Genomic DNA, 23,232 nt, shown 5'->3' on the forward strand with positions numbered 1-23,232 from the left:
TTTGAAAGACATCCTAATACATACTTGATATCTATGAAAATATTGATTGCATACTACAAAAATCCCAAACTTAGGTAGTTTCTTTGCCAAGAACATATAAAACTACTAATACTACTCCAATTACAGATAATGATTTTAGTGATTCTCTATAACTTGTAGCTATACTGAATTTGACTGTATAGGCTATACTGACCAAAACACCCTCTAACCTTTTACTCCCACTAACAAATTTCAAAATACTGCAATCATTCCAGAGAAGAATTCAAGAATTCCTTACAGCTGGTATTATAACTAAAGCATTTACTACTTACAAAATTCAGTCTTACTCTCACAGTGTATTAGTCAAACTGAGTTTTCTAACTGCCATCATACTCCTCACTAAAATATTTGTATAGCAGAACACAGTAGCAATGTTCCAGTATTATTTGCACATTCCCGTAGTAATTCTTCATGTAGCACATAAACCAATTTTGCACACACTTCCTTAAACAATCATCATAAATAAATAAAGCACTTCTAAGATCCATCAGTGAAGACGCTTTAAAATACCATAGGTTTAATGGTGATACCTTGAATCACACATGTACATTAATAGCAACTGCTACTAAAATGTGACATAAAAAAGGCAATATTATTTATTTGAAAAAGATTTGGAAGCCTCTAAAGTGAACTTTGATGTTAAATCAGTTTTTCCAATTTTTTAATCAGCTAAATACTTAAAAACTTGCAAGTCCAGGAATATGATGGCCCTTAAAAACTAATGAGGTAGTCTTATCTCTGACCAATACCTCTATCTTATTTGGGTGACAAATTCCCACTAACCCTTGAAAGTGACAAAAAATTCAGGCTGTGGAAGAATGCATTTGCTTGATCAAGAAAATGCTATTTCCGCCTCTTCCCCACCCTTTAGGGCAAATGGCCCCAAAAGACAGACAAAACCTGATGGCGTTAAAATAGTTTCCATATGCTTTAAACATATGACTTGTTTTATAATGTTACCAAGATGGGCCCTAACATGAGATCTTAATTTTGCGTTCTATAAATAGCACATATAAAAGGTCACACTGGAAGCATAGATCAGCATAACTGTAACAAAGATATATCTAACTTTGGAAAAATTTGTTATACTTGTTTTAATTTAGACCCTGTCATCTTAACCTTACTCTAGAGCCAAGATTCTTTAAAAACGCATTATAAATTTTACCACACGTGGTGTTGGAGACCTTCAAAAGATACCGTTGCATAGGGTAGTACAGATCTTGCCTCAGGTCTTCACCAAGATGGTACTGCAAAGCAAAGACAGGCATTCAGGATTTAATTCTTGAAAGTTTAAATAAATTGCCTTATAAAACCACTGATGTCCATACATCATCAAAGTCCATTACTATTCTGCAATGATGTCATTTAAATCGAGGTATGCTACCTGTGTTTTAATGACACAGTAACCGTTCATAACAATCTATAGTACTTGAATACACTGAGTAAAGCTGCGAATGACTACTGCTTAATCTAGAACAGTTTCCACACTTTGCAGAAATCTTTTTCATTCATTATTATTATTAATTATAAGGGATTAGTTTATCTAGACCTCTGAGCCTAATAAAGGCTCTTCTCAAAAGAATTTTTTTACTTTATCTAGAGAACCCCTTTTATTTAGGTACATGATCATCTTATCAACAAAATCTTTGCCTACAGCAAGAATTCCTTTCAATGTTGGGTTTCGAAAATAAATACTTCTTTGTTGGTTCCAAATTGGACATTCAACTAAGTGTTGGACAGTCATTGGTGTTACGCATGTGTTACATTTCATCGGGTCTGAAGGTGGATTTGACATTAAATGACCATGTGAAAATCCAGTACAGTCAACCCTCGTTAAGACTGACTAATAGGGGGCTAGGGTGTCCGTCTTAGCCGATTGTCCATTTTAACTGGAGATACCCATATATGCCCATAAATACCTATAAATAAACTATATTTTGTTACTTTAATAGAGTATGAATAATAAACCAATGTAGATATGTTTGAATTAAACCTTATGATAAAAGATGAAAAATAAAACATGATAAAAATGACTGAATTCAACTGAATACGTACACATATGCCTAAGCCAAGACATGAACATGTAATTGGGTAATCATATATCACTACTGCAGTGAATTCCTTTTTTTATTTTTTGTTATTTTTGTTATTTATTCATTATAATTCATAATTACTATTTATATTAATATGTATACTATACTATTAAATTAATGTGAGATCATGAAGATCATCAATAATAAAACAGTGGGCCAATTAAGACCATATGTTCATTAACACATTTTGTTTTCAACAAAAGCATTCTGTAAAACACAAAAATATAAGTGATCCAAATAATTGTTATTCAACTCGTGAATTTTAACAATAAATAAGACTATAAAATACATTTCATCATATTGATCTTGAATAAGTTGTTCTTTATTGTTACTAATGCCATCAACAGTTTGCAGTTGTAATTGGTGATTAAAATGTCTAAAATTAGAACAGACGTAGAGGGTTGTTGTTGGCTAACAGATCACCATGGCAACCAGCCACCCAATCAGCTTTTATCTATATTCTGTCTATAAGTGCATGTGTTTTGAATACAATACAGTTCCTAAACGTGTACAGTGGAACCTTGGTTCTCATACATAATTCATTCCAGAACCTCCCACAAAGTCCTCAACGTATGAAAACTGACACAATAATTCCCATAGAAAATAATATAAGTATAATTAATGCATTTCAGACCCAAAATTATTTTTTTAATTAAATTTTATAAGGAATAGAGAGTTTTACTTAAAGAAAACAAACAATGAGAAATCATATAAATGAATAATGAAATGAATAATGAACATTTAAATCACTCTTACCTTTATGGACGACTTGTTAAGAGTATGGAAGATGGAGAGAAGGAGAGGAGGAGGAGGAGGAGGAGGAGGAGGTTATTTTTTGGAAAGGAAATCCCCCCTCCAGAAGGATTTCAGGTATCAGGGACCTATCTGGGGTTACTTTTCTTTGTTTTTTACTGGCACTAGGACCAGCTTGAGAGTCACAGGACCCTTGTCGCACAACAAAACTGTCCAGACACATTTGTTTCTGGAGTCTTTTTACAATTTGCCAAAAGTGAAACACAACATTGTCATTAAAGATGCTGGAGACACGGATTACATCATCTTTTGCTGGGATGATAATTCTCCACAAAATCTTATACATCACTCCAATTTGCACACATGTCCCTAATCACTGAAGTAAGCAATTTATGTATGCCCATGCAATTTTGAATTTGTCAAACCAGCCACTGCTGGCCTTAAATTCAAACAGCAGCACTTGTAGGCTTTTCTTACTGTGATCGGTATGCAACATCCTCCAACACTATGCTAAGAGCTCTTTCTTTTTCAAACTTCTAACAATGTTTCTCACCATTTTTACAGAAGGACTGGCACTTGGAACTTTCTTTGGTCCCATGATGGCTTATTTAGCAGTTACACTAGAATTAAAAAGCACAAAAAAAGCACAAGAAATCACAATTTTTAAAAGTAAACTGTATTTTTCCTAACTATACAAACCTGAGGTCCTTTACATTAGGAATTACATTCAGCGTAGACTGGAATACGGCCATTAAATTCTTGAACAAGGTGGTCAGGCAGTAACTACTGTTTGGTAGGTGGTAGGCCCACCTGCCCGGATGTAAATACTCCACTTTGTCTCTTGGCCCAGGTTTCAGATTCAGGGGTGGCACATGGTGGGCATTAATATAAAGGACCTCAGGTTCGTATAGTTAGGAAAATACATTTTACTTTAAAAACTTTTATTGTTCCCCACACGATATACAAACCCCTCAGTCCTATACATTAGGAAGACTCACTGATTGGTGGGAGGATGTGAGTGAGTCCTCTTGAAAAACTGACTGGAATTCAGCACACCTGGGCTATCCCCCTTGGTCATAAGAACAAGGAGGAGTAACCTGCCCCTGACAACTTGACTAGAGTATAAAAGCTGCATGATCAAGAGTCAGACTTCCGGGCCTTTTCGAAATGAGTGAGGAATCATAACTCATCCGAAAGAGAGCTGGGAAGAATATTCGAAGTCAGAGGCATTAATGCAAAGTTCTGGGAAGGGTTTGCATTATTGCCAGTCACCTTCCTCCCCTTGCTAGAGAAAGGAGCAGGATTGCTTCTATGATTTTGAGAAGGATAGAAAGGAAACTCGATGTGCAAGCTTACCGCATGAAACGTCCAACCAGCAAGTGTAAGTTTGAGTCCTATCCTCAACCTGAAGAAAGAGGAGTAGGAGTAGAAACCTCACACCATAGGTGAGATACAACTTGTCCTCTTGAAGGGGCTGGGTAAGCAAACAACTTGTGAGCATCCACCACCGGTCCAAGGAAAAGAAGTTCCAAGGACCTCTGGGCAAACCCAAAGGAAAAAAAGGAAAAAAAAGATATAAATGTGGTTGTAATGAGAGCGAATCTATCTACTGGACCGACATATTCTTCAGAGTGATGAAAAGTACCAAGCCACTGGCCTGCTCACTCTCTGAGAGAGTGTACAATGGACGTATCCACTGCAGAGGAGTTTCTCATAATCTCGTAGGACTCTGAGGAAAACTTGTCATTAGACACTTCTGCACTGGAAGTCAGCAGTGGATCAAGTTATCAACACTAAATGAAGTCCTAAGTGTGGGCGATCATGGAGGATTCGAACTCGTCAACAGATGCCGAATGATTGCACATCCGAAACAGAACCATGACATGACACCCGCCTTTTGAAGGGTGATGTTGAGAACGAACCATGCTGATCGTCTAACTTCTTCGCCAACGATGTTGAGAGAAGATGATGATTCTCATGAGACAGAGGTTCGTGTGATGGCAAGACAGAGAAGTTTCTCATCATTAGCTGAATCTCAACTAAGGAGAAAGAATACTACTTAGTGAATGGCTAAGGTGAATGTGGACCTACATCTTCACAGCTGAATCAAAGAGAAGTGAACACTTACGATTTCTGATCATGGAAAAAAAAGTCCTGTCGATGACAAACACCAGTGAAGACGGCTCTAATCCCTGGTGTTTTACAGGACTGAACAAGTTATTCACTATTTCGTTGCTGCTCGGCATGAAAGTTGGTGCTTGTAATGAAGGCGGAGTGTCTTTCAGTAATGAAAACACAGGGATTGTACTGCCTGAAGAACTGCTGCTTGTGGGTTGGATAAGGGAGGAACTTTACTATGTACTCTATCCACTCTGGAAGCAGAGCTAGTCAGGCATGAAACAGGTGAAGTCCTCGTTATTTTCAATTCAGGGTGAACAAAGAATAATTTAAGACCTTACAAATTAGAAAATGTATTTAGAAGACAACACTCAAATTGTCTTTCTTTAGAAAATAATTCTGTGTCATTGCAGTGGCCGATGGGACAGGTGCAATGGAACAGAAGACTACAGACTTCTGTTATACCATAGGGTAAACAGAGAGATGATAAAGAGTCTAATGAGACATATCTGTCTGAAAATTCTTAAAATTCTAACAATGGCAAATGTGGAGCACAAGACGTGGGCCTTGTAGTACATTCCATGTTGGAATGCATTTGGCTTAGAACCATCGACACAAAATGATACACTCGAGCATCTGCATTTTAACCGAAATGGGAGGGAAAGAAACCCTCTTGTTCCGTGATAGATGCAAATGTTGTGGTTTGTTGGCAAAGAATACCACTAGTCATCTCAAAAATCAAAATCAGAAACTCTGGGAGGCCCGAAAGGCTGTCCTGAGTTTCAGGTTAATTAAGAGAAGGTACTATTTGTCTCAGTCACATACCAGAAGAATTAACTTCTAGATATGCACCTACGTATTACTCTGACATTGCAACTGATAACATAAGCATGTCACGAGGAGAACATATACTAGTATATTCGTAGGTTCCTGTAAATCGCACTCCAGCCTAATTTTTCTTCAATCGAGAGAGAAGAATAAGGACTGCAAATAGACCACCTTCCTTCTCTAATGAAGAGAACAAAGGTGAAGCTATCCTGAAGGAAGACATCTACGGTGGTAACAGGATACCAAAGACAACTAGTTCAACCCATACTGGTGGTTCCCAAATCAATAGCACTGGAGAGGCGTTCAAACTTCTCGGCGCTACCTATCCTGAACAGATTGACGTATGTTCAGCAAGATCCTAAGATAGAACCAAAAACATAAGTCTCTCTGATTTGAACTCTGGAGAGTAGAAACCATAGTTTCTCTTATTCCTTTGTTCATTGCAGTGTAACCCAAGGAGTACCAGCATGGCCTGGTCCCTTCTCTCACCCTGCACCACTGTCATGATGGAGAGATGACTACCTATCACTGACTGTGGGTATACAACCCCCTTGGAAGCTGTACACTCGAAGAGACTTGTACACAAGTACCAGACAGAGTCCCGGTTCCATGAGCAGCGCCCTTGGAACCAGAGACAGAACGAACGAACCTGGTTTTGAACTCCTGGGGCTCCCAAGATACTACATTTTTGGGGATAGTGTCACCGTCTTATCTAATGCCCGGATTAATGGAGTCCGTTTTAACGAGAATCGACTGTATGGCCTATACACAGTCTTGTTAATACGTATACATATAACGTCTTTAGCTCTTTCTTTTTGAGATGACGGCATCCATGAATCTACTTCAGTTTTTATATTTCTCAGTTTATTTGTAGTTGGCACTGATATCCAATCTGTTTGCCAGTCTTGATATAATAATGGCTTGATGGCTATGTATAATTATAAAATGAAAACATAACAAATATGTATCTTTTCCATGAATCTTTTAAAAAGTTTTAAATTACATCACTTTATCCAATAATATTGTATGTATTATCGATTATCACATTATAAAATACTAATATATAGCAGTCAATGTTTTGGTTTGGAAATCAGCTGATTGAATAAAATATTTCGGCATATTTAACTCAATTCTGAGCAAATTTTGCTTGCTCATAGTTAGCATAAAGGAATATCTATATTACTTTACTTATATGAGACAAGGTCATTATTTTTTATACGTGTTTTCTAGTCGAAATATGACTTAAATAAGTCTCGTTATAAACTAAATTATTTTTTCGCTAACAGATTGGGGGGGCATATTTATTGTGCAAAAATGTTTGTGATTCCGTTCGCTATTTTCACTTGAATTCATTGTAACATGACAAATTTCTAAATAATTTATATTTTTCATAACTAACAAACCTGAGGTCTTAACATTAGGATATACTAGCACCAAGCTGGAAACCGGTAGAATTAAAATTAAACTTGTGCGATCCAGGGACTATTGGCATCTATACCAGGTCACGGGGCATGTATTACCCAGAATGCCCTCGGCGTCCCGTGACCCACCAGTTACACTTCTAACCCAGTTTAGACTGCTAGAGGGGTGGTTCGAGGTGAGCCTTTCACTGTTAAGACCTCATGTTTGTTAGTTATGAAAAATACAAATTAGTTATAAATTTGTCATTTGTTCATATACGAAACAAACCTTCGGTCTTAACATTAGGATAGACTTACTTTCTGGGCCTGACCTGTGTCGGCCGGTGAATGTTCCTATAGCACTCATTTCTAGGTATAAATCATTCCTAAATATGCCAGAGAAAAAGCCATAAGGAATGCTGGAGTTACTACCCCCAGCTCGCTCACCCTTAAAGGGTGTCGGTATAGCACAGGGGCGAGTGGAAGCCCCTACCACAGATACCTTGCCAAATAGAAGTCTCCCCTCTCAAAATCCCTCTCCAGGGAGGTACCGTTACAACGACTGCCTTCTGCTCGCTACTACTACCCCTCCCATAATACCTCATTCTGAATAGCACTCTTTCGTGTCTGCACACGCCAGTTTTCGCTGTCCCCAGGAAGTGATTTTCGTGTCTTCCATCGAGTCAGAAGCTTCTCCATCTAAATTGAATATCACATTTATCGTTTTTGATCACTTTGGGGCAACGATGCACCCTTTTTTGACCGTTATTTTGGGTTTCGTGTTCTTGGGAGCCGGGGAATGGACGCTCTCAACTCCTATCCCCGATTTTTGTGCCATTTATTGGTTTGCATTTGGCAGTGTCGCGATCATACCAATTTTTATCTCGGGTGTATTTTATTCACCGTTTAGCATTTCCCTGTATAGGCTGCTGTTTTCATATTCTTTATCGTCATTCTCGCTCCGGATGTATTCTGGGAGCCATGTTTTTTGGTTTGATCTTACGATTTAAGCCTATTATATGGCCCATCTCGCTCCTGACGTAACTGAGGCTTTGTTTTTTATAGTTTGACCTTACGTTATTAACCTTTTTCAGTCTTCTTCAGTCTTCTTCAGTCCCTCAGGAGCGTGTTGGTTCCCTTTCGTGCGTACAATGGTATGCTCTACGTTATGCGCGAGTATTGTTCTGGCCCTCTAGGCTAGCCTAACGGTATGCCAGTTGTTTTTAGAGGGAAGTTCCTCTTTTATTCGCGGTACTCATGCATGTATAATTTTATACTTTTCGATTATGATCTTGTGTTGCTATTGATGAGGTTGGAAGTTCTCAATGATGTCCTACCCTGGCCTATCTGACCAGACCTAGGCTAGGTTTTGGAAGATAGGCTAGGTGGGCTGTGTATATCTCACCACCCTTATTAGCTCCTTGTACCGCCATCCGACCAGGCAGAAATTTTGGCTTGGAGGGTGGCCCAGGACTAGAGAGTTTCTCTCTTGTTACGTTTGTAGGGGCTAGGCCTGTCTTACCTGACCAGATCGGTAGATTCAATTTTGGAGGGTTGGGTTGGGTTCTAGGCGTCCTCTTCGTAACATCCTTATAGGAGCAATCCTAGCCTACCTGACTGGACCTGTACCGATTTCAGAGGGTTAGGCTGGGATCTTTGCTGGGTGCAGTTTTGTCAGTACTTCCAATAATTCCTCGTCGATTAATTTTATGATTTATTTTATGATTTTTGTTAAGTGTAGCCTGGGCCATTGCCCCCTTTAGGGTGTCAGTTGGCCTACCGTCTTCTGGCTCCTCGAGAAGTGGTATCCAGCTCCTCGAGAAGTGGTATCCACTAATCGGTTGCCATGGCCAGGCCGATCATGACCCGTCCACTCTCCTCCTGACATCCCCCCCGTCCCGGACTCGTTCCGGCGCTGCCTTGTTAGCTCGCTGCCAAAGTAATCCTACCAATGAACGACAGTTAGACCATAGCACTCGACCCGGGGATTAGTCGGAGGAGATTGGGAGATTAGTAGATTATGTAATCTCTGTTGATATGTCTCTGTGCCGGTGTTTTCTGGCGTGTTGTGGTCCACCATCACACCTGTCAGGAGGCTATACGGCGGATGTGACATACCACTATTCCGCCGCTCTGTTTTCCGTACTTCTCTAGTGTTATCGCTGCTTCCCCACTCCAGTGGGGGGTGAAACTAGGCTTAGAGATGCGTTTCTAATTGACTTGAAAACTGCTACTCTTCTCCGTTGCGATCAGACTCAGGCTTAGGTTTTCCCTTTCCATCCTGTTCTGCTCGTATCAGGTCAACCCCGCCGGTTTATAGCTTTTTGTGATTGACGAGATTATGGACTCCGGAGTAGGCGGAGACATTCAGAGCTTAGTATTAAGAAATTTATTATGTAGCTTCTGTTGGTATTTCTACGGACCCATGTTTACTCCGGCAAAGTGTGGTCTACCATCACATGCGCCAGGATGTATACACCGGAGTTCTACGTACTGTTGTTCCGCCGCTCTGTTTTCCGTCTTCTATGTTATCGCTGCTGCCCACTCCGGTGGGGGCGGAACTGGGCTCAGAGAATGCGCTCCCAATTAGTTGGGTATTGCTACTCTTCTCCAATGCGATCAGATTCAGGCTTAAGGTTTGCCCCTTTTTTCCCTGTTCTGCTCGAATCAGGCCCATTCCGCCAGTTATAGCTTTGGCGATAACCTAAGTATGAATTTCGGAGCAGGCCAAGACATCCAAAACTTTATTAATACAAGTAAGTTGAAGATTATAGTCGATATTACCTTTAACTAGTTAAGTAACTAGTTTTAAGTATATTCATACCACCGGAATTAACTCAGGCGGCATTATTTGACGATACTCATGTATCTTTTCAACTTACAGATGGTTCGCTGCCAGGAGGTAGGCTGCCCAGCCATCCTGTATAAGCTGTATGGGCATGAGGTCTGCCATTAAACAAAATTATCATGCCAGCTGTGCATCCACTTGGAGGGACTCATGGTCTGGCACCCGGAAGCCTGTATGGTGTGTTTACGGCCTGGTTAGAAATGTTTTCAGATGAATCGGTAGGTAGCATCCTCGTCCCATTGTTACTCTGAATTCTATGTGACACGTATTGGTGTGAATAGTCAATGTAGATAAGTGGAAAAGTCCCCAACATTGGGAATCCTGAATTTATTATCTCTTACAGGTTGATCTGGCGCTCAAGGACTCCTCGATGTTGACCCTTAAGGCCTGGGTAGGGGGGTTTGGGAGGAACGTGAGAGCCGGCCAACCCTATGTGCTGTCGGAGGAGATGTGCTCCCTCCTTTACCCAAACGCCAAGGTTTCAGCAGCAGTGCCGGCAGACGTAGCGGCTCCCATCATTGAGCGGATCCGCCAGGAGACCCAAGCCCCCCCCCAGAGGACTAAGAGGGCTTGTGAGCTGACATAACAGAGGAGGTGGCGGCCATCAGCCTGCACCGGGAGCCCATGGCCATCGAGGATCAGGAGGAAGGTAGGGAGGTTAGTGAGGAGGTAGGGAGGTAAGTGAGGCAGGTAGTCGTGAGGCTGACATTCCTTCTTTCAGCTCTACTCCTTCTTCTTCCTTTCAGGACTTCCCTGCGAAGTCCAAGACCTTTTGGGATAGGTCGGGCTCGGTGATCCCAAAGGTGAAAACCTTGAAGGCGAGGTCTCTGCCGAAGGCGGTTAGACCAACCAAGCCTTCTCCAGGAGTCTCCGCCAGGTTGTCATTGGTGAATTTATGAAAAAAAAACATTTTCCTTGCGTCCGCACGGTAACTCTTCCGGAAAAAATCAAAATTTTTTTCGTCCAATTGTTGTAATGTTTGCACCATTTTTTATTAGCCGTTACATAAAGTTTTATATATGAAAATGTGTGCAATTTCATGTAGAATATAACAAAAAACAACCCATGATTGTAGCTCTTATCAGTTTTGAAATATTTTCATATAAATAACGATAAGTGCCAAAATTTCAACCTTCGGTCAACTTCGACTTGACCGAAATGGTCAAAAAACGCAATTGTAAGCTAAAACTATTACATTCTAGTAATATTCAATCATTTACCTTTATTTTGCAACAAAATGGCAGTCTCTAGCACAATATTTCAATTTATGGTGAATTTATGAAAAAACTTTTTCCTTACGTCCGCACTGTAACTCTTCCGAAAAAATCATAAATTTTTTCGTCCGATTGTCGTAATGTTTGCACCATTTTAAATTAGCTGTTACATAAAGTTTTATATATGAAAATGTGCACAATTTCATGTAGAATACAATAAAAAACAACCCATGGTTTTATATGCTTTTATAAGTTTTGAAATATTTTCATATAAATAACGATAAATAGAAAAAATTTGACCTTCGGTCAACTTTATCTCTACCGAAATGGTCGAAAACTGCATTTGTAAACTACAACACTTAAAGTCTGGTAATATTCAATCAAGTACCTTCATTTTGCAACAAACAGGAAGTCTCTAGCACAATATTTCGATTTATGGTGAATTTTTGAAAAATGATATTGTTAAGATACAATAAAGTTTGTTCATACTTACCTGGCAGATATATATATAGCTGTATTCTCTGAAGTCCGACAGAATTTCTAAAACTTACGACACACGTAGTGGGAGTTAGGGTGGTTAGTACCCATTCCCGCCGCTGGGAGGCGGGTATCAGGAAACTATTCCCATTTCTATCAGATTTCTATCTCCACTGTCTCCTCTGAGGGGAGGTGGGTGGGTACTAAAATTATATATATCTGCCAGGTAAGTATGAACAAACTTTATTGTATCTTAACAATATCATTTTGTTCATGAAACTTACCTGTCAGATATATATATAGCTGAATCCCACCTTTGGCGGTGGGAGAGACAGAAAAAAGGATTTTAGAAAACATATAAATGTATATGATTGACATCTTGGTTTCCTTACCTGTTAGCATAGCTGACTTTGTGATTACTGTCACCCAAGCCTGCTTCTGCTTCACTAGAGTTACCAACAAGGTAGTGACCTATGTAGTTGGTGCGCTCTAGATGATCTGTCAACGGGGACGGGACCACAATGTGACTAGACCATGACCATACTTCCGAGGCAACGAGGCAAAAACCACCACCTAAGTTAGCCTAACAACAAACTCCCATATACCAAAGGCTAAAGGAAGGGACGACTGTACTCGGCAGCCGACCCTACAACCATAAACATACAAATATTAAAAACTCACCTACCCTTTTCTATGGGAAAGGATGAGTGCTACCTCCTGCCCCCAAAATAGTGTCTGCGGCGACGTATGGTCCGAGAGAGTAACAGCTTCATAGGTCGTTCTCACCTCCCGTAGGTAGTGCGGGCGGGCGAACACTGAGTTACTCCTCCAAAAAGTAGCACTTAAAATGTCTTTAAGAGCCATGTTTTTTTCTGAAAGGCTATTGAGGTCGAAATAGCCCTTACTTCGTGCGCGTTAACTTTAAGTATCTTCAAGTCACTGTCTTTGCAAGAAGCGTGCGCCTCTTTAATGGTGTTTCTTAAAAAGAATGCCAGTGCATTCTTGGACATGGGCATGTTTTGGTCTCTTGACCGAAACACCATAAGTCTCTGCAGAAACCTCGGGCAATCCTTCGTTCTACGAATATACTCTCTAAGAGCCCTACAGGACAACAGGACTCTTTCTGGCTCTTGACCAATGATCTCTGCCATACCCTTGATCTCGAATGTTCTAGGCCACGGATTGGAAGGGTTTTCGTTTTTGGCCAGAAACGACATATTCAAAGAGCAGACTGCATTATGCCCTTTGAAACCGACGTGTTTTGCTGATAGCATGTATTTCGCTAACTCTCTTCGCCGTCGCCAGAGCAGTTAGGAATACAGTTTTCTTCGTCAAATCTCGTAGAGACGAAGATGAAAGAGGTTCAAACGATTTGACATCAAAATATTTTAGGACCACATCCAGGTTCCACGAAGGTAGCGTCGGTAGTGGTACCTTGGTCGTCTCGAAAGATCTCAATAGATCATGGAGATCCTTATTGTTAGCGAGGTCAAGACCTCTATGGCGAAAGACTACAGATAGAACGCTTCTGTAGCCTTTAATAGTTGACACTGCCAACTTTAGATCTTGTTTCAGATAAAGCAAGAAGTCGGCGATCTGGCTCACAGAGGTAGTGGTAGAGGAAACTCCTTTTCTCTTACACCAACTTCTAAAGGCTGCCCACTTCGATTGGTAAACCGCGATTGATGATGGTCTCCTCAGCGGTGGCGATAGCTTTAGCCACTGATTTCGAAAAAACCTCTCGCTCTGGCCAACTTTTGGATAGTCTGAACGCAGTCAGACTCAGAGCGGAGAGGTTTTTGTAGGTACCTCTCGAAGTGGGGCTGTTTGAGTAGATCTCTCCTTAACGGAAGAGATCTCGGATAATCCACTAGGTAGAACATCACCTCTGTGAACCAGATCGCTGCGGGCCAAAAGGGGGCGATTAAGGTCAACCTCGTCCCCTCGCTGCTGCAAATTTTCTCATCACCTCCCCCAGGATCTGAAGGGGGGAAAGCGTAGAGATCCAGGCCCGTCCAATCCCATAGAAGGGCGTCTACTGCTACTATGCTCCCGGATCGAGAACCGGGGAGCAATACAGAGGAAGTCTCGCCGTCCTATATGTTGCGAAGATGTCCACTAAGGGGCATCCCCAAAGACCCCACAGTTCCTGGCATACTTCTTGATTGAGAGTCCACTCTGTCGGCAATAACTGTCCTTGTCGACTGAGGAGATCTGCCCGGACGTTCTCGACTCCGGCAATGAATCTTGTCAATATTGTGACTTCTCTCTCCTTCGCCCAAAGCAGGATCTCTTTTGCTAGAGAAAACAGGGAGCGAGAGTGTGTTCCTCCTTGTTTCTTCAAGTATGCCAGGGCTGTGGTGTTGTCCGAGTTGATCTGAACCACACGACGGGAGACTTTGTTCTGGAAGAACTGGAAGCGCTAATTGAACCGCTGCCAGCTCTTTGAAGTTGATATGCCAGGTTACCTGTTCCCCTCTCCAGGTACCTGACACTTCCTCCCCCCCTAGAGTTGCTCCCCACCCCGTGGATGACGCGTCGGAGAACAACACTAGGTCGGGGTTCTGAAGCTTGAGGGATAACGCCCTCTGACAGCTTCCACGGATCGAGCCACCATCTTAGATGGTTCTTCACCTCTTCCGAGATGTTTAACTTCATGTCGAAGTTGTCCTTTTCTGTCCAGCAGTCCGACAGAAAGAACTGAAGAGGTCGGAGGTGTAGCCTCCCCAGGGAAACAAACTTCTCCAGTGAGGAAATGGTCCCAAGCCAGACTCATCCATTCCCTCACCGAGCATGAATCTTTCCCTAGAAAGGCTGACACTTTTTCTATGCCTTGTTGCTGACGTTTCCTGGGACGGAAAAGCCCGAAAAGCCACTGAATCCATCTGAATCCCCAGATACACGATGGACTGTGTTGGGGTCAGATGTGACTTCTCGAAGTTCACCAGAAGTCCCAGGGACGCAGCTAAAGACAGAGTCGTCTTCAAATCCTTCAGGCACCGGGTCTGCGAGGAGGCTCGTATGAGCCAGTCGTCTAGATAGAGCGAGATTCTGATGTTGGAAAGATGGAGCCACCTCGCCACGTTCTTCATTAAGATGGTGAAGATAAAAGGGGCCGTACTCAGTCCGAAACAAAGAGCCCTGAATTGAAAGACCTTCCCTTTCAATACGAACCGAAGGTACTTCATCGATTGGGGATGTATCGGGACGTGAAAGTAGGCGTCCTGTAGGTCGAGTGATACCATCCAATCTCCAGGTCTTAAGGCCCCCAGAACTGACTGAGGTGTCTCCATCTTGAACCTCTGCTTCTCTATAAAGAGGTTTAGACGACTTACATCCAAGACGGGCCGCCACCCTCCCGATTGTTTCCGGTACAAGAAACAATCTGTTGTAAAATTCCGGCGTTGCCAGTCTAAAACCTGTTCCACTGCTCTTGTTCTCGAGCCATCTGCTCGAGCAGGAGTCGAAAGAATCTTTCGCTTTGTTAGCGGATACGATGGGGACAAGTCCCTGGGAGTGGAAGTCAACGGGGGCGGCTTTATGAAAGGGATCTTGTAACCCTTCTCTATGACGTCGAGAGACCAGGTGTCTGCCTCTCTTACTCTCCAGGCTTCTGCAAACAACTGCAGCCTGGCTCCTACCGGTGACTGAAGGCACGATCTCTCACTTCTTACCCCTAGACTTGGAAGGGGCTCTACCTCTAGGAAGGCTTCTTCCTCGAGGAGACGATCTAGCGGAAGTCCTCCACGAAAGGGCTTCTGCTTTCTAAACTGTTGCGTTCCAGACGATGTTGAAGGGCCAGCCGGACGTCTCGAAGACTGAGCCAACAGGTCTTGTGTGGCTTTCTCCTGCAGACTCACTGCCAGATCCTTCACCATAGCTTGGGGGAAGAGATGACTCGAGAAGGAGCATACAAAAGTTCTGTCCTCTGAGCGGGAGAGACAGACTTAGCCGCGAAGTTGCAATAAAGCGACCTTTTCTTAAGAACCCCTCTGCTGATGAGAGGCTAACTCCCTCTGAGCCATCCCTGACGGCCTTGTCCATGCATGACAATACACTGACAGCTCCCCCAAGCTGATCGAGTCTGGCTTACGAGATTGGTTGTCTAAGGCTCCAAGACACCAGTCTAAAAAGTTGAAAACTTCTAAGGACCTAAAAAGTTCCTTCAAAGATGGTCCAGTTCGGAAGTCGTCCAAGAAACCTTAGCCGATGCTAAAAGGGCCCTCCTTGAGGCATCCACCACGCTGGCGAAATCACCTTGAGCCGACGTAGGAACCTTCAATCCTAATTCCCTCTCGCCTGTCCTCATACCACATCCCTGCCTTACCGCTAAGTCTAGACGGAGGCAGGGCGAAAGTAGTTCTTCCTTTTGCTTTCCTAGAACTACCATCCAGGCGTTTACCTTCCGGAAAGCTCTTTTCGTAGATAACGACGTCTTCATCTTCACGAAACCTGGAGACTTACTTGTCTTCGACGACGAAAAACTGAGAAGGAGGAGAAGGAGGAGCAGCTGGCTGAAAAGTATCGCCAAACGAATCACGAAGTAGTCGTGCCAAAACTTGATAATCTGACGAGGCAGACGTAGCAGGTTGATCATCATCAACATCCTCCGAAGAACCGCTAAGTTCTCCTTCTTCCCTACCCGAGTGCAAGTCCGAAGGAAGAGGCAGAAGTCCTTTAGCTCCAAGTCTCCTATCTGAACGATGAAAAGAAGACGAGGGTAACGGATCCTTAACAGTAACAGGATCAGGAGTACCTATAAGAGGCGAACGTGCCAAAGGCTCGGGAACCACATCCGAGTGACAGCGAACTTCCACATTCGTGTCCACAGAGGTCTTACTAGAACGTCTACGAGCGTCCATCTGAGCGTCCAATGTAGCGTTCTCTCAAGCGTCCAAATCAGCGTCCAACCGAGCGTCCAGCGAAGCGTCCAACGGAGCGTCCATCAAAGAGACTCTTCTACCGTCCCGCGAAGCGTCCTTCCGAACGTCCAGCAAAGAAACTTGATCCACTGCCCGACTAACATAACGTTGAGCGTCAACACTGACATGTCGAAGAGGTGCAGAGCGCAAATCGTCGTCAGCAGAAGCGTCGAAGTCGGAACGCCGAGCGTCCTCTCTACGGGAAGGGAGAGGAGCATGCAGAGAACTCTCTCTAACTTGGCGTCTAACGTCACCTCTAGATGAACCCTGGGGAGCAAAACGACGTCTAGAGGGCGAAATATCAGAAGACGGGGACGAAAAAGGAGCCATTGGAGAAGACTGCTTAGATCTCTTGATAGGCAGTCTATCGTCTTTCCTTCGACGCGGGACCGTCTCCTTCTGTTTCAGTAAAGCGTCCAGTTGCCGCTGCATCGCAATGATGATCCCTCCGTCTGAGATGTCTCCTTACGCGGAGACGAGCTGCGCTTGCGAGAAGGAGAGGGGCGAGGGGACGCCTTCTTCCTTCTCCCAAGAACAGCCTTCGGCTCTAGAAGCGACTGGGGCGCTCGAGGGCGTCATCGTCGGATGACGTCCTATACTTCTTCTGGGGCGGAAAGGCTACGCTTTCCGGAGAAGAATGCCACTCAGACATAGCATGACGTGAAGCGTCCAGCTCTTGAATAAAAATGAGTCCCTCTTCAGAGGTCGCGAATCCGATCGAGATTCCAACCCCTGCGCGGGTGAGGACGCGTCGGAAGACGAGAAAACAAATCCTTAAGGATACGTGCTCGAGCACGCTCCTTAGCAGCCTGGGAAGCGTCCACAAGGAACTGCTGAAGGGACGCCAGATCGGTGGGGGTTCCCCGTAACCCTCCTTCGCCTTCGACATGCCCTCTCCCTCCCTGAGTCCTGGGAGTCCGGCAGAGGTCCAGCCTAGAGGCGCTATAGGGCCGATCTGACGCCCCCTCCACTTCACTAGGGGCACTATCACTGCACTTATTTTGCCTGTTTTCAAGGGCCAGCACTTTAGATTCAAGCGTCTTCAATGAATCTAGAATAAGCGAAAGGGCATTACCCTCCGCAGACACCACTTGAGGGCCCGAAGGCAACACTACAGGGTTAGGAGACACAAATTCTAAAGGAGGTTAGAAGGGTATACATTAATACCCTGTCTGCTACCCGACTTACTCCTGGAGGAAGACCTCCTAATCCTATCACGTTCTAACTTCTTAACGTAGGATTCATACGTCTTCCATTGCAAATCATCTAAGCTTTCACACTCATTACAGCGCAAATCAAATCTACACTCTTGCCCCCTACACCCTTTACACAATGTGTGAGGATCAACCAAGGCTTTTGGAAGCCTAACCTTGCATTCCACTTTCGAGCACACCCTGGCGCTAGCAGAACTACATCCAGACATTTTTAAGGGAAAAATCTAAGCCAAAATCAATAAACAGTCCAAATCACGTATGCCAAGCTATCGATCCAATCAAAAAACCAAAAAGTCAAGAGGATACTCAAGCAATATGAAAAGTTTTCCAAAATCCTGAGGCGGAGGTGTGTAAACAGGTGTTTACGACACCGGCGACAGAAGAAATCTGATAGAAAAATGGGAATAGTTTTCCTGATACCCGCCTCCCAGCGGCGGGAATGGGTACTAACCACCCTAACTCCCACTACGTGTGTCGTAAGTTTTTAGAAATTCTGTCGGACTTCAGAGAATACAGCTATATATATATCTGACAGGTAAGTTTCATGAACAAACAGCTTTTTTTACGTCCGAGCGTTACAAATTCATGCATCATATTGTGATAATATTTTCTCTGTGTTGCTTTGTTCATTTTACAATTTGTTGTATACCAAAATCATCACAATTTAGTGTATAATACAACAAAAAAATAATTAAATCATTAGCTTTAACCGTTTTGCTCACAGTGCTATTTGTATACAATTATATATGAAATTTTTTTTCATGCTGTCGTATATTCCAATATTTATATATGATAGATATTTTTTTCATTTCTGATGGTTGCATACTAAACTTCAGGCAATGACAAAAAAAGGACTTAAAAATGAACTCTTAATCTTGAAAATTCAGCGTGCTGTGATTTAAAAAAAAAAAAACTTTTTTTCCGCTTCGGCGCTCACTCGCGAATGCCGTCGGCATACGGGACACACTTTCAGAAATACCGGCTCGGCGTTTAAGGGTTAAGGCTACTAAAACTGGCATCAAAACCTATGGTTATTGATGCCTCATAACAAATCTAGCTTTTTGAGGGAGGGCACCCCTATATACTATACCTTTGGAGGTTCTTTGAAGCGACCCTTCGCCTCTTACTCCATTTCAATTTTCAACCTGCCTATTGCTTTTCATTTACTCCTACAAGTATTAATATGAAATTTGGTAGCTGGATGGATGGATTTTAAATTCTCTAACAATGTGCTGCAACGCACAATTAATACAGAAAATACCACAGTCTAATGATAGTCTGCACTACAGGAGCACCTGCACAATTAGTAGTCCTTGCCAGTAATTTTCCTTTTCACACACAATGTTCTGACATATTCCATTCAGTAAGTGTTACTGATGATCTACATCATCACAAGGCTTCTTAAACAACTGTAGAGTTCTATCATCCTTCACTGCAATTAGCATTAGCTACAATATTCATAATGCTACGGCCCCATGTTCTGTGCCAATGAAGACCACCAAAATGCTGTCTTGCAATGACCACCAATATGCTGTCTTGCATTATCATAAAAATTTAAGACTTCTTACAACTGTAAGGATTATGAAAAACCCAACAAATACAAAAATTTCAGACAATTTTAGAGAAGATCAAGATAAACATACCTAATGTTGTCCTTACCTCTTCCCATGCCCTGTACACAGCTCTGAAAGCAGGCTGCCTATCGCTGTGGAAAGTTCCTCTATTCCCATGAAGTACATACACTCCCTTCTTCTCTGCTGCTTTACAAACACTCATGTACATGCAGTGATCAGGACGGAGATTATATTCACAACCGTACACATACAATTTATCTGAAATATGAATATTTTATTTCAAGAAATAATTCAACATGAAAATAAAAATATCACACATCAAAATAATTAACATGGGCACAAAATAACCACAACTATTTAACTGAAAAGTAGTAATATATTGTATTAAGGAGCTGCAATGAGGTCAACAAGTTTCATCACTCAAACAAATGTATATTTGGTATATAGGCAGTCGCCAGCTAACGGATGGGGTCTGTTCCGTCCGAGCGCCAATAACCAAAAATCTTTGATAAACTGCTTACTGACACCGATAAAACGCCTACCAACACCAATAAACCACCTACCAACATCAACAAACTGACTACCAATGCCTATAAACCAATTACCAGCCGCCAATATTGCTTACCAGTGCTGAAATCTGATTAACGACATTGTTAGCCAGCGTCGTAGAATCAAAACTTTGTAATTCTATTTACAAGGAAATGTCTTAAAAGTACCAAAATAAACAAAAACTTGCAAAACAATTTCATTCAGGCTCCAAAACCTGAATAGCCCAATAAGAAATGTCAATACAGTATTTGAACTCACTGATACTGGAGTTGCAAGTTACCAATTGCTAAGTGTTTGGAGGTATATACATCATTCCTCACCTTAAGGGGGCCGGCCGGAACCCCTATATATGGTGGTATAGGGCGAAAAATGCAAAGTCATGAAAAAATTCATGGAGCTTCATATGGCAATTGAGAATAAGTATACAAAATATTTCGTCAAAATTCCTCTTACTTTCGTAGTTACAGGGTAATTAGTAAACATAACTCAATAAGCCTAAAATGACAATTTGTCGAAAATTGCATTTTTCCTAACTATACAAACCTGAGGTCCCTTTAACAATAGGAAGTAGCTAGCGCAGCTGGAAACGGGTCGTAAGCTTCGAACAAGAGAACGGTAGTTAACTGCTTGTCCGACAGTCGCGCGCCGCGCGACTGGGAGGTAAACAATCACTTTTGCTTTTGGCCCATGCAAAATACGCAGAGTGAGGGGGGGTGGGCATGAAGAGGGACTATATGTAAAGGACATCTAGGTTTGTATAGTTAGGAAAAATGCAATTTTCGACAAATTGTCATTTGTTCCGATACGTAATACAAACCATCGGTCCTTTAACAATAGGAAGACTCACTTCTTGGTGGGAGGAATCTGAGTCTTTTGATGAACAGACTGGTGTTCGTCCATCCCTGGAATGCCTCCCTGGTCGTAAGAGCGGGAGGGATCCAGCCTCTGTCCGATTGATCGGGGTGTGCACCGCAGGATCAATGGTCAGACCTCTGGGCCGAGTACTAAGAGAGAGGCAAGCGTATCTCTTCGTACCAGCAAGCAAGAACTTGTTCCTGTTTGCAAGAGGCAACATAAAGTATGGGTTGTCTCAAGCTGGCATCCACTTCCTCCCCCTTGTTGGAGGAAGTGGTGGATATACGCTCCTATCCCTAGTGAAAGGGATAGGATGGGGCTCTGTTGAGTAGCTCACCTGCATCTTGTCCTTATCCAGCAGGGTGCCGACCGTGTCCCTCTAACCACAGGTAGAGGGAAGAAAAAGATGGGAAGAGGAGCCAGTCACTCTCATTCACTCATCCATTCTTACTGTCACACCAGGACTCGATGCTGTTCAGCCTGCGAGGGTCTGGGTTCGCTACACAACGTGTTGAGCAGCCACCACGGGTCCCAAGGAAAAAGATCCAAGGACCTGTGGGCAATATCCCGAAGGTAGAAGAAGGGCATGTGGTCTGGTTGGACCAGACCCCTGCCTTCAGTACCTGCGCCACGGAGAAGTTCTTGCGGACAAGGCAGCATCTCCTTCGCATCGAAGGCGGTGAAGTCCATTAGGGAGGGGATTGTGAACGACTCGAACCAATCGTCAGGGGACCGAAGGGTTCTGAGTCTTCGCTACGAAGTTCGGTACGAAATCGAGCGTCACGGATCCCCATCCCCTGGATGCTTGACTTCGCAGGAGAAGTCATGCAGTTCCTCAGAGGAAAAGAAGGAAATAGTCGCATGACCTATCCCTCTTCTCTACTTCGGTGATGTCCAGTAACCCATACTGTCTGTCCGTCTTTTGCCACGAAGTCTCTCGCATCCTCCTATCCCCATGCAGCGAAGTTCTCGGTAGTGATAGGACACCGACACTCCATGGTGGGTGTCAATGGTATGAGTACTGTGACAAGTCTATTAAAACGAAGTAATGGTTGCTTTGTAACAACCGAACACTAAGTCAACAGCGTAGTTCGTAACTGACTCGGGCGCTCTGACAGCTGCCGACTGACTGCGTTCGGTAGGAGGCAAGTTGTCAAAGCATCCGAGTAAGTCACGTGACCTTCGCCTTTTAAAAGGGTTATGCCGAGAGACCAAACAAATAATGTATTTGTTTGTCACCAATGCCGGACAGCGAGGTGATGACTTCTCTTAAGGCATGTGCCCAACAGGCGAAAGTCAATTGCCTTCTAGAGACCGAGGTCCCTGAAGGTAAAACATCTCATGGTTGTTGAATCTCAGCTAAGGAGAAACAACACTATGTACAGTTGAAGACGAGGTAGATATTGAATGCAACCTACGTCTTCACAGATGAATCGAGAGAAGGATTCTCAAGTTCATAGCCTGTGCTTACAAATGACTGAAAACGCTAACCGCGTATTTCATTGCTGTCCGGTGAGAAGTCGTAGTTGCAATGAAAGCGGGGGCGTTCTTCAGTAATGAAAACACAGGGGAAAGCCGCCTGAAGAACTGCTTCTCATGGGCTGAACATTTGGAAGTAGAGCTGTCAGGTCGGAGAGTAGGCGATGTCTTCTGACACATCTCGTAATTCGGGTTGAACAATGAACAATTGTACACCTACAATTATGAGATATTTTGAAGACAAACTCAGATGTCTGCAAAATCATTCGCATTATCGCAGTGCGATGCAGCGGGAGACTTGTACAGACGTTCTGTTACGTGCGGTAACAGAAAGATGAAAGAGTCCAAGAGATATCTCTGTTGAAAATTCTCGCAATGTCGAAGGCGATGGAATCTAGCGTCACAGCAGTAGATGGTCCTTCATTATTGCGATAATCCCCGTTAATCAGAGACCTAAGTCCATGATTGTTGGGCAGAGATACGGTTCGGTAGTCAATCAAAGCAGGGGAGAGAGAGACATACATGACCGTGAATCTCGGAGGCCCAGCTGATACTGACTGCCTATCAGGCAGTTTCAATACGCAGTAGTTGAGCCTGAGCTCTCGCTGATCGTCTTCATCCTGAGTTGCCCAGGTAATACCATTATTCCACGAAGGAATGCGTTCGGCTAGAACTACCGAGCATAAAAGATATGCTCGAGCAATTAGTTTAGGCGAAACGAATTTCGGTAAATATAAAAGTTGAAATGGTGTGTCGTGACAAAACCATAAGTTATATAAAATTGAAACTGAAAACTCCTGGGAGGTTGCAGGCAACCCCAAGTTGCAGTTCAATTAGAATACTTCTCTTATAAGTCGCAATCCGTAGAT

The 23,232-nt window shown here is 43.0% G+C and overlaps 1 pseudogene; it reads right to left on the minus strand.

Moving 5' to 3' along the window:
* Positions 1-23,232, minus strand: part of LOC135198475 (glucoside xylosyltransferase 1-like) — a 71,084-nt pseudogene continuing 47,852 nt past the window's right edge.

The sequence above is a fragment of the Macrobrachium nipponense genome, chromosome 22, assembly GCF_015104395.2.
Source record: "Macrobrachium nipponense isolate FS-2020 chromosome 22, ASM1510439v2, whole genome shotgun sequence".
Taxonomy (NCBI): domain Eukaryota; kingdom Metazoa; phylum Arthropoda; class Malacostraca; order Decapoda; family Palaemonidae; genus Macrobrachium; species Macrobrachium nipponense.